The sequence below is a fragment of the Capricornis sumatraensis genome, chromosome 3, assembly GCF_032405125.1.
Source record: "Capricornis sumatraensis isolate serow.1 chromosome 3, serow.2, whole genome shotgun sequence".
Lineage (NCBI taxonomy): Eukaryota > Metazoa > Chordata > Mammalia > Artiodactyla > Bovidae > Capricornis > Capricornis sumatraensis.
In genome coordinates, this window is record NC_091071.1 from 91,235,397 (window position 1) to 91,248,367 (window position 12,971).

The 12,971-nt window shown below is 45.0% G+C and overlaps 1 long non-coding RNA gene across 1 annotated transcript in view; it reads left to right on the top strand.

Moving 5' to 3' along the window:
• Positions 1–1,928: 1,928 nt before the first annotated feature.
• Positions 1,929–12,971, top strand: part of LOC138075889 (uncharacterized) — a 127,330-nt gene continuing 116,287 nt past the window's right edge. Inside the window, exon 1 of the long non-coding RNA XR_011144662.1 lies at positions 1,929–2,093. This is a non-coding gene — a long non-coding RNA (uncharacterized lncRNA). The remainder of the gene's footprint in view (positions 2,094–12,971) is intronic.

The window sequence follows — 12,971 nt, forward strand, 5'->3', positions numbered from 1 at the left end:
TAAATGTACAGATGGAGATTTTGTTTTCAATTTAAAGGAGAAGTTAGTCTTATAACTATTTTAACCAATCAGCATGCATCTGAGTTTATTCAGGAGCAATGCAGCAATACATACCCAGAGCCCTTTTGAAATGAGATTATCACACTCAAATGTAATTTGTAAGTGTAGACTGAAGAGCCTCTGTTCTCTTTTTATTATGGACCAGATAAAGTAACACTGAAGAGGACAATATATGTTAGAACTTGAATTCAACATGTCCGGCATAACTCCTTAAGCAAACAGCCCAGCCTCCTTCATGCTTGCAAGCTAAACAAGCAAACTGCAGCATGGTTTCAAATTTTTAAATATCTTTAGTACAAAAAGTCATACAATAAGATGGTCATCTCATATACCTTCGCCCTGAAGGTGAAGCCAACCACATTTATAATATGATAGATACTGCTTGCATGTACTCTGACTTCTTGAAAATTTGTATCTTTATATCTTTTTTTCGGTCTTCTCTGCTGCTCTTAAGGTAGGACCTATTGTTACAAAGCCCAATAAAACCTTGTATACACCCTCAGTGTCTGACATATAGTAGGTACTCGGGAAGAATTTGTTGAGTGAATGGATGTAGACAATCCAAAAAAAAAAAAAAAAGACCACTAATGTGGTCTGGTAAGGAAATTAAAGCTGTAACCTCTTGAATCCAGGATCTATGACCATAATAGTTCAGTTTCTCCATCTGTTTCTCATGAAAAGTAAGAGTTAAAATAATGCCATCAGTAAGAAAAATGATCAGACCTACTCATAGAACTAAGTTTTGAATAGCGATGCCCTGAAAAAGAGTCTTAATGCTTCTATGACAAAGAATTTAAAGAGAATTAGCTGGCTTGCCAAAATGTGCCAAAGAGCTGACTAGATCAAAAGGTTGTACAAGTTCTTGCAGCATTTGTAGAAATACTGAGACATTTGATAGTGGATCTCTGTCCAAGTTAGTCCTGGCTTCTACAACAAAATGCAAGAGATGGGATGGCATATAAATGACAGAAATCTATTTCTCACAGACCTGAAGCCTGAAGGGCTGAGATTCAGGCCAATATGGTCATACTCTGGTGACGACACTCTTCTGGCTTGCAGACTGCAAACTCCTCATTGTATCCTTGTGTTTGTGCTCATTTGCTCAGTGGTGTTTGACTCTTTGCAACCCCATGGACTGCCACCTGTCCATGGGATTTCCCAGGCAAGAACACTGGAGTGGGCTGCCATTCACTTCTCTAGGGACTTCCTGACCCAAAGATCGAAACCACATCTCCTGTACTGGCAGACAGATTCTTTTACCACTGTGCCACCTGGGAAGTCCTTTACATGGCAGAAAGAGAGCAAGAGGGACCAATGTAATTTATGAAGACTCCACCCTCATGACCTACTCACCACTCATAGCGGGCAACTGCCACCCCCACCCCCACTAATACCGTCGTATTGGGGTCAGTATTTCAACATACGAATGGAAGGGAAGGGAATGTAGAGCCTGAGCTACTCCATCTTGTAAAAGAATTCCATTTTTGCAAAGGTACCGGGCAAACAGACTTAGACTTTGGATATTGCCTAAACTTGCCCCACTATGCACAAGCCAATCAGCCCTTAGGATAAACCTCCTGACTTTAAGTTCAAGGATTTGTGATTTACCTTGGAAGTAATGATTTACATTTGTGATTTACCTTGGAAGTGATGATTTAGCTTTGTGAAATAATGATTCACCGTGTAAGTGAAAAAAAAAACCAATCAGAGATCCACACACAACGCTACAGAAGAGGGTAACCAATCAGTAGTCCTTCAGCCTGAACACCCCTTTCTGTTACCCTTTCACCTGAATATTCCCTATATAAGCAGTGTAACCCAAAACTCGGGGCTCCTCTCCTTAGCTGCTGCGTCGGTAACGGTGGGAGCCCCAGCTCGAGCTTGGTAATAAAAACTCTCTTGCTTTTGCATCGGATACTGGCTCCCTGGTGGTCATTGGGAGATTTCACAACTTGGGCATAACATGTGGGGGCTCGTCCGGGATCTCCCATCAGCTCCACAGGAAGACCGATCCGGAGAGTTATCTGTAACCGGTAGGTTTTTTTTTTCTGTTTTCCTGTTCGTCTTTGATAAGGCCTATTTTCTGAGACCGGTATATGACTCAGGCGGACACGCCAACGGGTCACCGGTGGGGGTCGTTGGGAGATGTCCCCGACCCTCCCAAAGGGGACAGAGTGCCCCTGTACTCTGTTGACATTAGCGGGTTGCTCCCGCTGAACGACCGGAGGCTGTTGTCCTACTTTCAGTTTTGCCTCTGAACTCCTGAAGGTTTGTTTTTTTTGTCTCTCTGTCTGTCTGTGTGGCTGTCTGTGTTGTTTGTGTTAATTTACCAACGCCTGATTGATCCAGGAACGATGGGGCAATGTCAATCTAGCCCTACTCCTCTATCTCTGATGACTGAGTATTTTAAAGAGGTCAAAAAGGGCGCCTGTGACCTCAGTGTTAAAATTAAGAAAGATAAACTAATTACTTTTTGCACCACAGAATGGCCGTCATTCCATGTGGGCTGGCCTTCGGAAGGCACGTTTGACTTGGAAACTGTGCACCGAGTCCGAGATATCATCCTCTGTCCGCAGGTCTGACACCCTGACCAAGTCCCCTATATCATAGTGTGGGAAAATATCATAATACACTCCCCTCCTTGGGTAACATTTTTTGCCTCAACAGGAACTTTCTACCACTCAGGTGTTGGTGACATGGGTGGGAGAGAATCTGAAGGAACCCAGGAAAACTGGACCCACGGTGCCGTTATACCCCATCTTACAGGGGGGAATTGTTAGGGGAAGCACACTGATTGAAACCTCCCACCCTGTCCAGGTACCATAGTAACCATTTGCATGAGTTGTTTTATGACAGGAGATCCTGATAAGGAATACGGAACTAATAAGCCTCCTCCCCCTTCCTTTTTCAACCTGGCTTACTTTCCTCCCTTGAAATCTTTGATGTTAGTACTTAGATCTGAAGTTCTGTGTCTCTATAGGAGGTTTTCTGAGGGACTGTATTCTTGTGTTTAAGGGCTTCCCTGGTGGAGCCGAGGTTAAAGTGTCTGCCTGCAATAAGGGAGACCTGGGTTCGACCATCTCTAACTCCTGACACTAAGGAAAAAAAAAAAAAAGACTTGAAGCTAGATCTTGCGCTGTGTCTGTCTAAATATGTCTTGGTATGTCTCTGTCTCTGGGTAATATTTTTGAGGTTAATTTGTATATGAGCTCTATTTATTTGGCTTAAAAAAAGGTAAGCGCTTACAAATCAAGTAATTCTAAATTAAACAATAAATTCCAGGTTCATGTGAACTGGGAAATATTTAATGTTAAATACCTGATATTAATGTTTGTTTGTTAACCTATTTAATATAGATACGTCTTAGAGTAATTAACGTTAAGTAACATATTTTCATTGTACCCAGGTTTAATATAAGTTAAATATTATATCTGTTACAAGTTTGTCAACAAGGAAATTACCTCAAGTGAAAAAAAAAACTTCTAAAAAATGTAAATGAGATATGAGCTTTTATATAAACTCTAATAAGAAAGCTTCCTAAATAGAACTCTTTTGAAGTTTTTTGATCTCTAGCTAACTTTGGGATGCTTCAGAGGGCCCCTGGAACATCCCAAAGAGAGATATTAAACTGTGTTTATCTGGTTGGTTAAATTACATGGAAAAGGTTATCAAATGAGTAATAGATCTGCTCATGTTATAATGTATGGTAAAATTACTAATACAGATATCCTAGAAATTATATGGAGTTTTTAACATTCTGATATGTCCTGGTATTTTAACGGAAAACCTGATGACTTCACAAAAGTTAACAAAAGGACTGAATGAACCAGCGAATACGCTTATAACTTTTATGGTTTCTATCTGAAAAATTATGGGTTTGAATCATATGTTTTCAGGGAGTAGGGAAAATCTTCCCCTCAAACTAATTATGACAATACTTTGGTAAAATTAAGCATTATAAACAAAACAATTACATTTTCTATCTGACTCCTCCAAAAATTGGAAGTTCTTAGGTTTCCAGTAAGTTTATCAAATGAGTTAGGAAGGTTATCTCATGGGTACAAAAATCTCAAGAAATTTTTGAGACCTTAAAAGGGAAAAATTCACCTAGATTTGTTAGGCAAAATCTGTGATAAGCCTTTGGTGTGAGTTTCCCAGCCCTGTTTTATTTTAAAAGTTCAGTCTGAGACTCTATAAATGTTTCAGCAAAATAAAAAGCCATTCGTGACTTGGGCATAACAGGAACAGCAACATTCAGTGCATAATAGCCTCTACCAACACCAAACTGAGCATACTATTTCTTGGCATACTCCAGGGTGACAAATAAAACAGGGATATCACAGTTGGCACTACCTGCACCATTGGACGTTTCTGGTTTAGGCCTCTCCTCATGGCTGCCACGTCATATGGCTGCATGTACTAACACTTTTCCAGTTACTCCAGTGGAAAACAAGAGTGGATAAATTGCACATCAGTTCAAGGAAGAGGAATGTGATATACAAACATACACTTTAAAAAGAAAAAATATGGTGAATTGGCAATATGTTCAATATGTAGAAATCACAGTAGCAGAAGTCTTGAAAGACAACATCCAGATTTTGCCTCAAAAAAAAAAATTATACAACTAGATTGCTTAACAGTTGCAATGGTAATATACTTCCCTTGATCTACCACCAACCTATGATCACTGAGCAATTCCCTGTATGGTCCTCTGCAGCCACATTACTTTCCACTGATTTATGTATTTCCCTGTGAACACTAAGATATTGTCATATATATAAGCCCTCTTTTTCTCAATATAGTAAAGATTTAAAAAGACATGCTTCCTCTTTTTCTTATTTTCTCCTGTGTCTCTGCCTTTCCAACTTTCTTTCCAATTTCCAATTTTGTCTGTATTTTGTCTCCAAAGGGGATGTTATCTCAGTTCATACATCTCTAGCCTTATTTACTACCCCCTCCTCAGCCTCACCCTTAGATCCCAGGCTCTCTCATAGTCTTAGAACTTGACTGAGTAAAGAGAAAAGTGTGCAGAAGGGTCAGCAGGAGATAGTCTTGGGTAGAAGTTTACTTATTGAGTACTACCTTTTCTTTAGCGCAGATCTGGGAGAGAAGATAGAGACTTAGCCTTACAACAATGTCAATCACCCTGAGGGGCTGGGAAAGAATGTCAGCCCTTGGGACTGAAAAGCAGAGTCACATCTGATTTCAAAGGCTGAGATGTTGAGGACTCATTCTAACTGTAGTCTGTAGCCAGGACTCTAAGCTCCCCGGACCCATCTACCTGCTGTGGCACCATAGGAATGCCTGGGGGAATATGTGTACTTATTTAAAACCTGAAAGAGCTGGTAACTTCAGGAACCCTGTTCTGGGGAGGCTCAGAATTACATTAAATGAGCAAAACAATTGAAGTTGAAGAATTCTCATCTCTAACCCAGGACCTGGATCATCAAAACTCCTACTTTAACGGGCATACATCACCCCAGGCCGCCAGGTTATTAAACTTGAATGCTATGCTTTTCACCACATCACTGCAGAGTTTTCAGCAATGCCTGGCATGGTGCCAGGTGGCCTGATCATCGTCTCAACAGCATAGAGCCAGCGACAACTACTCTCAAAATAAGAGGACTATTGATGGACTGAGGTTTCCTGGATTTCTGTCAAACAGAATCAACTTAGATGTAGATCCCTGGGTAGAGTGAACACTGTGGAAGTTCTTGGAGGAAACCCAGGAAAGAAGGAGTCCACGAGGGAGGAAAGAACACTATTTGTGACAAACAGAGGGAGAAGTGACATTGAATGAGAAAGTTAAACAAGTGAAGAATTGCTGTGCTGAAGTTGCCACTGCCCTGCCCACAGCCCCTGGCTGACCCTGACATGACATGCAGACAATTCCTGCACGAGGAAGCCTTAGGCAGCTCTCTCTGGAAGAACAGAGGTTGTTCAATCAATGCACAGAGGAGCCCAGAAGCATGTTTATCCCAGGAATTGGTGCATAAATGCCTCAACTTCCTCACCCCTCAAGGAGACAATGCCGAAGTATGAGCCACACGTGTCTCTTAAGGTCCTGGGGGGACTAAGTTGCCCATAGGTAACCTGCTCATTCAAGTTCTCCTAGGGGTTTGCTCCCTCCCCTGTCCTGTTCCCTCACTCCGTGAAGTGCTTCCTGGGATAGGATCTCCTCCCTTGATGGGAGAGAGACAGGGATATGAGAATGAGACACACACACGTGCGCACACACACACACACACACACAGAGCCCAACTTATATTTACTTTCCTGATGATTCTCAGGCTAGCCTGGGTGGTATCGCCTACCCGACTGGCCAAGATCACATACACAGCAGGAGGATCCTCAATCACAGGGGATCACAAGCTCCACTGACTGAAACTGAACGCAAGAAGGCTGGGTCCATATCATGTGGGTGAGACCCAGAGGGGCTCCGGGGCTCAGCCTTAACTGCTGATACAAGGGGAGATCCCAAGGGCAGGTCCCTTGACAGCCCCACCCAGGACACCAGCCTCCCCACCCTCCATGGAGGGAGTGCACCTGGAGGAGGGCACACTGGGTGGGGCATCCTCTGTGGCTTTTTTCCAGGTTGGTCTTGCCCAGTGTGATGTGGTCAACTAGGCGGTACCAAATCTTAAACACCCATCTGTGCAGGCCTTACTGATGAAGGGGGATGGAGTCCCCTTTGAGAGTCTTGAGCCTATTGTTGGGGGGAGGGGCGGGCAGCTCACTTGGCCCTGACTTCACCTTAACAGACAGCCTCCAGTTATGGCTTCTGAGGTTTAATGTGCAGTCATTGAAGAATATTGAAATAGTTTGTTGTTGTTGTTATTGCTGTTGTTTAGTCGCTGAGTCATGTCTGACTCTTTGTGACCCCATGGACTGAAGCCCACAAGGCTCCTTTGTCCATGGGATTCTCCAGGCAAGAATACTGGAGTGGGTTGCCCTTCCCTTCTCCAGGAGATTTTCCTGATCCAGCGATCGAACCTGCATCTCCTGCATTGCAGGCAGATTCTTTACTATTGAGCCACCAGGGAAGCATTGACATAATTACAAGGAAGAATAGTCTCCACGCACCTTTAATATTGTACAGCATTTCTTGCAGTAGGCCTGGAATGGATTTCTTTAATGAGTCTTGAAACTGTCTGAGTAGCAGCCTCACAGCCTCACACATCATTTCCTTTGTGGGTGTGTGTGCACACGCACGAGCGTTTGTGTTAAGACCATTCGTTTGTTTAATGGAACATACACAAAAAATATACCACATTTGTTCTTTCCTATTTTGACATGTCTTTGTTACTGAAACCATCACAGCCTTAGTAAAAACAAATGACTCAGGTCACACCTTGTTGTAGCCACACATCCGGCAAATAAACTCACTCAGGAGGACAATGCAGATAGTGGAGTGCAGTTTATTACTCCGGCAGGCCCAAGGCAGAGTCTCCTCTTAGCCAAAGACCCCGACCAGTTTTTGTGAAAACCTGATATACCCTAAGTGTATAAGGTTCCCTGAAACTAGTCTGAACAAAGGAAAAAGATACAATCAAAGTTAACCCGTGATTCATATGCCTTAAGCCTAGGTAGTTAACAGTGGACAATTATCAATAGGCTTGTGGTCATACCCCAATAAGCGCCTTAAGCCTAGGTAGTTAACAGTAGACAATTATCAATAGGCTTGTGGTCACACCCCAATAAGCATAATAGAATGTATGATTCTGTTCGGTTACACAGATAATTAGGGTATTCTTTTAGGCAATGGAGAGCCATGGGGCTCTTCCTTCTGGGGGCCTGGTTTTCCAGTTGGTATGTCGTTTCCATAGATACTGGGCATATAGCTCAAAGTACACAGTCTGGCCCAAGATGGAGTCCTGCTTTCAAGATAAAGCCTGTTCTGTTTCTTCCTTCAACCTGACCATTTCGGCAGGTCAAGACTTCCTGTCCACCAGGCCCAGCAGCCTACCAGGGGCCCCCACTCAGCTCTGCTATCAGCTGTGGGATGTCAGGTCAGTCGCCCAAACTCTGAGCTGTGCCTGCACAGGGTGGGGCTGGCAGGACATCATGGTATGTCTGAGTTCCTCTGCCTGTGACATCTTCAGGAGGTAAAGATTTGCTTGACAGCTTCCAAAGGTGCCCAGGGTGCATAAACCTTCTAGAAGCCAACTTCCAGATGAGCACTGGGAGGGAAGGCAAGCAGAACAGAGAGGGTGGGTGGCCTGGAAACCAGGCACCTTGATTCTGGGTTGGCAGGGGGGACCAGTAGGAGATTAGACTCAAAACACCTCATCACACCACGTTTATTGATCAGGTAGTAACTCTCCTGGGATTGATTATTCACTGGTCTAGTGATTCATCATGGACAGGAGAGGTTCCTGCCCCACCTGGAGCTTACAGTCTGGGAGTGGAGTATCTGGAACATCACTATCTGAAATGACTTTATTTATAGTTTAAAGCCATTATTTTCAAAAGGGGAAGAATCATTTGAAGTAGGGGTGGAGAGGGTGGAACAGTTAGACAAAGCCTTTCTGAGTTCTTCCAATTCTGAACTTGCCCTTGGGGGCATGAATTTCAGCCTGAGGGTCTCAGTTCTTAGTTTCTACAGCCCACAAAGACAGGGACTGGTCTTCCTTCTTCCGGCTGGGCGGGGTCTGGCCACAACTCTCTGTGATCCACATCCCCAGCAGGACAGGCTATGTGGAAACTGGCCGGCCCTGGTTCCCCGCTGCAATCTGAGCACTGTCTTGGTTCAGTTCAGTTCAGTCGCTCAGTTGCATCTGACTCTTTGTGACCACACGAATCGCAGCACACCAGGCCTCCCTGTCCATCACCAACTCCCAGAGTTCACTCAAACTTATGTCCATCGAATCGGTGATGCCATCCAGCCATCTCATCCTCTGTCATCCCCTTCTCCTCCTGCCCCCAATCCCTCCATGCATCAGGGTCTTTTCCAATGAGTCAACTCTTCCCATGAGGTGGCCAAAGTATTGGAGTTTCAGCTTTAGCCTCAGTCCTTCCAAAGAACACCCAGGACTGATCTCCTTTAGAATGGACTGGTTGGATCTCCTTGCAGTCCATGGGACTCTCAAGAGTCTTCTCCAACACCACAGTTCAAAAGCATCAATTCTTCAGCACTCAGCTTTCTTCACAGTCCAACTCTCACATCCATACACCACCACTGGAAAAACCATAGCCTTGACTAGACAGACCTTAGTCAGCAAAGTAATGTCTCTGCTTTTGAGTATGCTATCTAGGTTGGTCATAACTTTCCTTCCAAGGAGTAAGCATCTTTTAATTTCATGGCTGCAGTCACCATCTGCAGTGATTTTGGGGCCCAGAAAAATAAAGTCTGCCACTGTTTCCACTGTTTCCTCATCTATTTCCCATGAAGTGATGGGACCAGATGCCATGGTCTTCGTTTTCTGAATGTTGAGCTTGAAGGCAACTTTTCCACTCTCCTCCTTCACTTTCATCAAGAGGCTTTTTAGTTCCTCTTCATTTTCTGCCATAAGGGTGGTGTCATCTGCATATCTGAGGTTATTGATCTTTCTCTCAGCAATCTTGATTCCAGCTTGTGCTTCTTCCAGCCCAGCGTTTCTCATGATGTACTCTGCATATAAGTTAAATAAGCATGACATCAATATACAGCCTTGACGTACTCCTTTTCCTATTTGGAACCAGTCTGTTGTTCCATGTCCAGTTCTAACTGTTGCTTCCTGACCTGCATAGAGGTTTCTCAAGAAGCAGGTCAGGTGGTCTGGTATTCCCATCTCTTTCAGAATTTTCCACAGTTTATTGTGATCCACACAGTCAAAGGCTTTGGCATAGTCAGTAAAGCAGAAATAGGTGTTTTTCTGGAACTCTCTTGCTTTTTCCATGATCCAGCGGATGTTGGCAATTTGATCTCTGGTTCCTCTGCCTTTTCTAAAACCAACTTGAACATCTGGAAGTTCACGGTTCACGTATTGCTGAAGCCTGGCTTGGAGAATTTTGAGCGTTCCTTTACTAGCGTGTAGGATGAGTGCAACTGTGTGGTAGTTTGAGCATTCTTTGGCATTGCCTTTCTTTGGGATTGGGACGAAAACTGACCTTTTCCAGCCCTGTGGCCACTGCTGAGTTTTCCAAAGAAAGTGAAAGTGAAGTCACTCAGTCGTGTCTGACTCGTAGTGACCCCATGGGCTGCAGCCTAACAGGCTCCTCCATCCATGGGATTTTCCAGGCAAGAGTACTGGAGTGGGTTGCCATTTCCTTCTCCAGGGGGTCTTCCCGACCCAGGGATCGATCCCAGGTCTCCCACATGTAGACAGACGCTTTACCACCTGAGCCACCAGGGAAATTCAGAATTTTCCAAATTTGCTGGCATATTGAACTTTCACAGCATCACCTTTCAGGATTTGAAATAGCTCAACTGGAATTCCATCACCTCCACTAGCTTTGTTCATAGTGATGCTTTCTAAGGCCCACTTGACTTCACATTCCAGGATGTCTGGCTCTAGGTGAGTGATCACACCATCATGATTATCTTGTTCATGAAGATCTTTTTTGTACAATCCTATGTATTCTTGGCACCTCTTCTTAATATCTTCTGCTTCTGTTAGATCCATAGCATTTCTGTCCTTTATTGAGCTTATCTTTGCATGAAATGTTCCCTTGGTATCTCTAATTTTCTTGAAGAGATCTCTAGTCTTACCCATTCTGCTGTTATCCTCTATTTCTTTGCATTGATCGCTGAAGAAGGCTTTCTTATCTCTTCTTGATATTCTTTGGAACTCTGCATTCAGATGCTATATCTTTCCTTTCCTCCTTTGCTTTTCACTTCTGTTTGTTTCACAGCTATTTGTAAGGTCTCCCCAGACAGCCATTTTGCTTTTTTTGCATTTCTTTTCCATCGGGATGGTCTTGATCCCTGTCTCCTGTACAATGTCACAAACCTCTGTCCATAGTTCATCAGGCACTCTATCTATCAGATCTAGTCCCTTAAATCTATTTCTCACTTCCACTGTATAATCATAAGGGCTTTGATTTAGGTCATACATGAATGGTCTAGTGGTTTTCCCTACTTTCTTCAATTTAAGTCTGAAGTTGGCAATAAGAAATTCATGATCTGAGCCACAGTCAGCTCCCGGTCTTGTTTTTCCTGACTTTATAGAGCTTCTCCATCTTTGGCTGCAAAGAATATAATCAATCTGATTTCATTGTTGACTATCTGGTGATGTCCATGTGTAGAGTCTTCTCTTGTGTTCTTGGAAGAGAGTGTTTGCTATGACCAGTGCTTTCTCCTGGCAAAACTCTATTAGCATTTCCCCTGCTTCATTCCATACTTCAAGGCCAAACTTGCCTGTTACTCCAGGTGTTTCTTCACTTCCTACTTTTGCATTCTAGTCCCCTGTAAAGGACATCTTTTTTGGGTGTTTATTCTAAAAGTCTTGTAGGTCTTCATAGAACCGTTCAACTTCAGCTTCTTCAGTGTTACTGGTTGGGGCATAGGCTTGGATTACCGTGATATTGAATGGTTTGCCTTGGAAACGAACAGAGATCATTCTGTCGTTTTTGAGACTGCATCCAAGTACTGCATTTTGGACTCTTTTGTTGACCATGATGGCTACTCCATTTCTTCTGAGGGATTTCTGCCCGCAGTAGTAGATATAATGCTCATCTGAGTTAAATTCACCCATTCCAGTCCATTTTAGTTTGCTGATTCCCAGATTGTCGACATTCATTCTTGCCATCTCCTGTTTGACCCCTTCCAATTTGCCTTGATGCATGGACCTGACATTCCAGGTTCCTATGCAATATTGCTCTTACAGCATCGGACCTTTCTTCTATTGCCAGTCACATCCACAGCTGGGTATTGTTTTTGCTTTGGCTTCATCCGTTCATTCTGGAGTTATTTCTCCACTGATCTCCAATAGCATATTGGGCACCTACACACCCAGGGAGTTCCTCTTTCAGTATCCTATCATTTTGCCTTTTCGTACTGTTCATGGAGTCCTCAAGGCAAGAATACTGAAGTGGTTTGCTATGCCCTTCTCCAGTGGACCACATTCTGTCAGACCTCTCCACCATGACCCAATCGTCCTAGGTGGCCCCACACGGCATGGCTTAGTTTCATTGAGTTAGACAAGGCTGTGGTCCATGTGATCAGATTGGCTAGTTTTCTGTGATTATGCTTTCAGTGTGTCTGCACTGTGATGCCCTCTCGCAACACCAACCACCTTACTTGGGTTTCTCTTACCTTGCACGTGGGGTATCTCGTCAGGGCTGCTCCAGCAAAGCGCAGTGGCTGCTTCTTACCTTGGATGAGGGGTATGTCCTCACAGCCGCCCCTCCTGACCTAGAACGTAGAGTAGCTCCTCTCGGCCCTCCTATGCCCGCGCAGGTGTCATCTATTAGACGGCTGCCCGGGCCTCCCTTCCAACCCTCCCAAGCACTAACTGTCCCAGGTGTCACTTATTACACGGCCGCGGGGACCGCCCTTCCACCCCGCGGAGGATCTCCGAGGAGCCAGAGTCCGGCTGCTCGTGGCGGCCGGGCCCACTGTCCCGGCCCTGTTCCGCCCCTTCGTGGGTTTCCCTGGTAGCTCGGGGCAGGGAGGAGCCGCAGGGTCGCCTGTGGGCGCCTACCGAGCCTGAATCGGGAGCCAGGACCCGGGACTGGGATCCGAGAGCTGGGAGCCGGAACCCGGCAGGCGCGACGACAGGCCCAGAGGGCACAGCGGCGCAGGTGAGCGAGGCGAGCGCACCGCGCTGGGGGCGGCGGTCCGCGGGGGACAACGGGTCCTGAGCCCGGTCCCTGCGGGGCCGCGCGGCCGCGGTGGGCAATGCTGGCACCCCTGCCCGGCGCGCCGGGGGAGCGAGGGAGCCGTGGGCGCTGAGGGGTCGGGGTCGCGTCTCTGCCTGGGGGCGAACAGA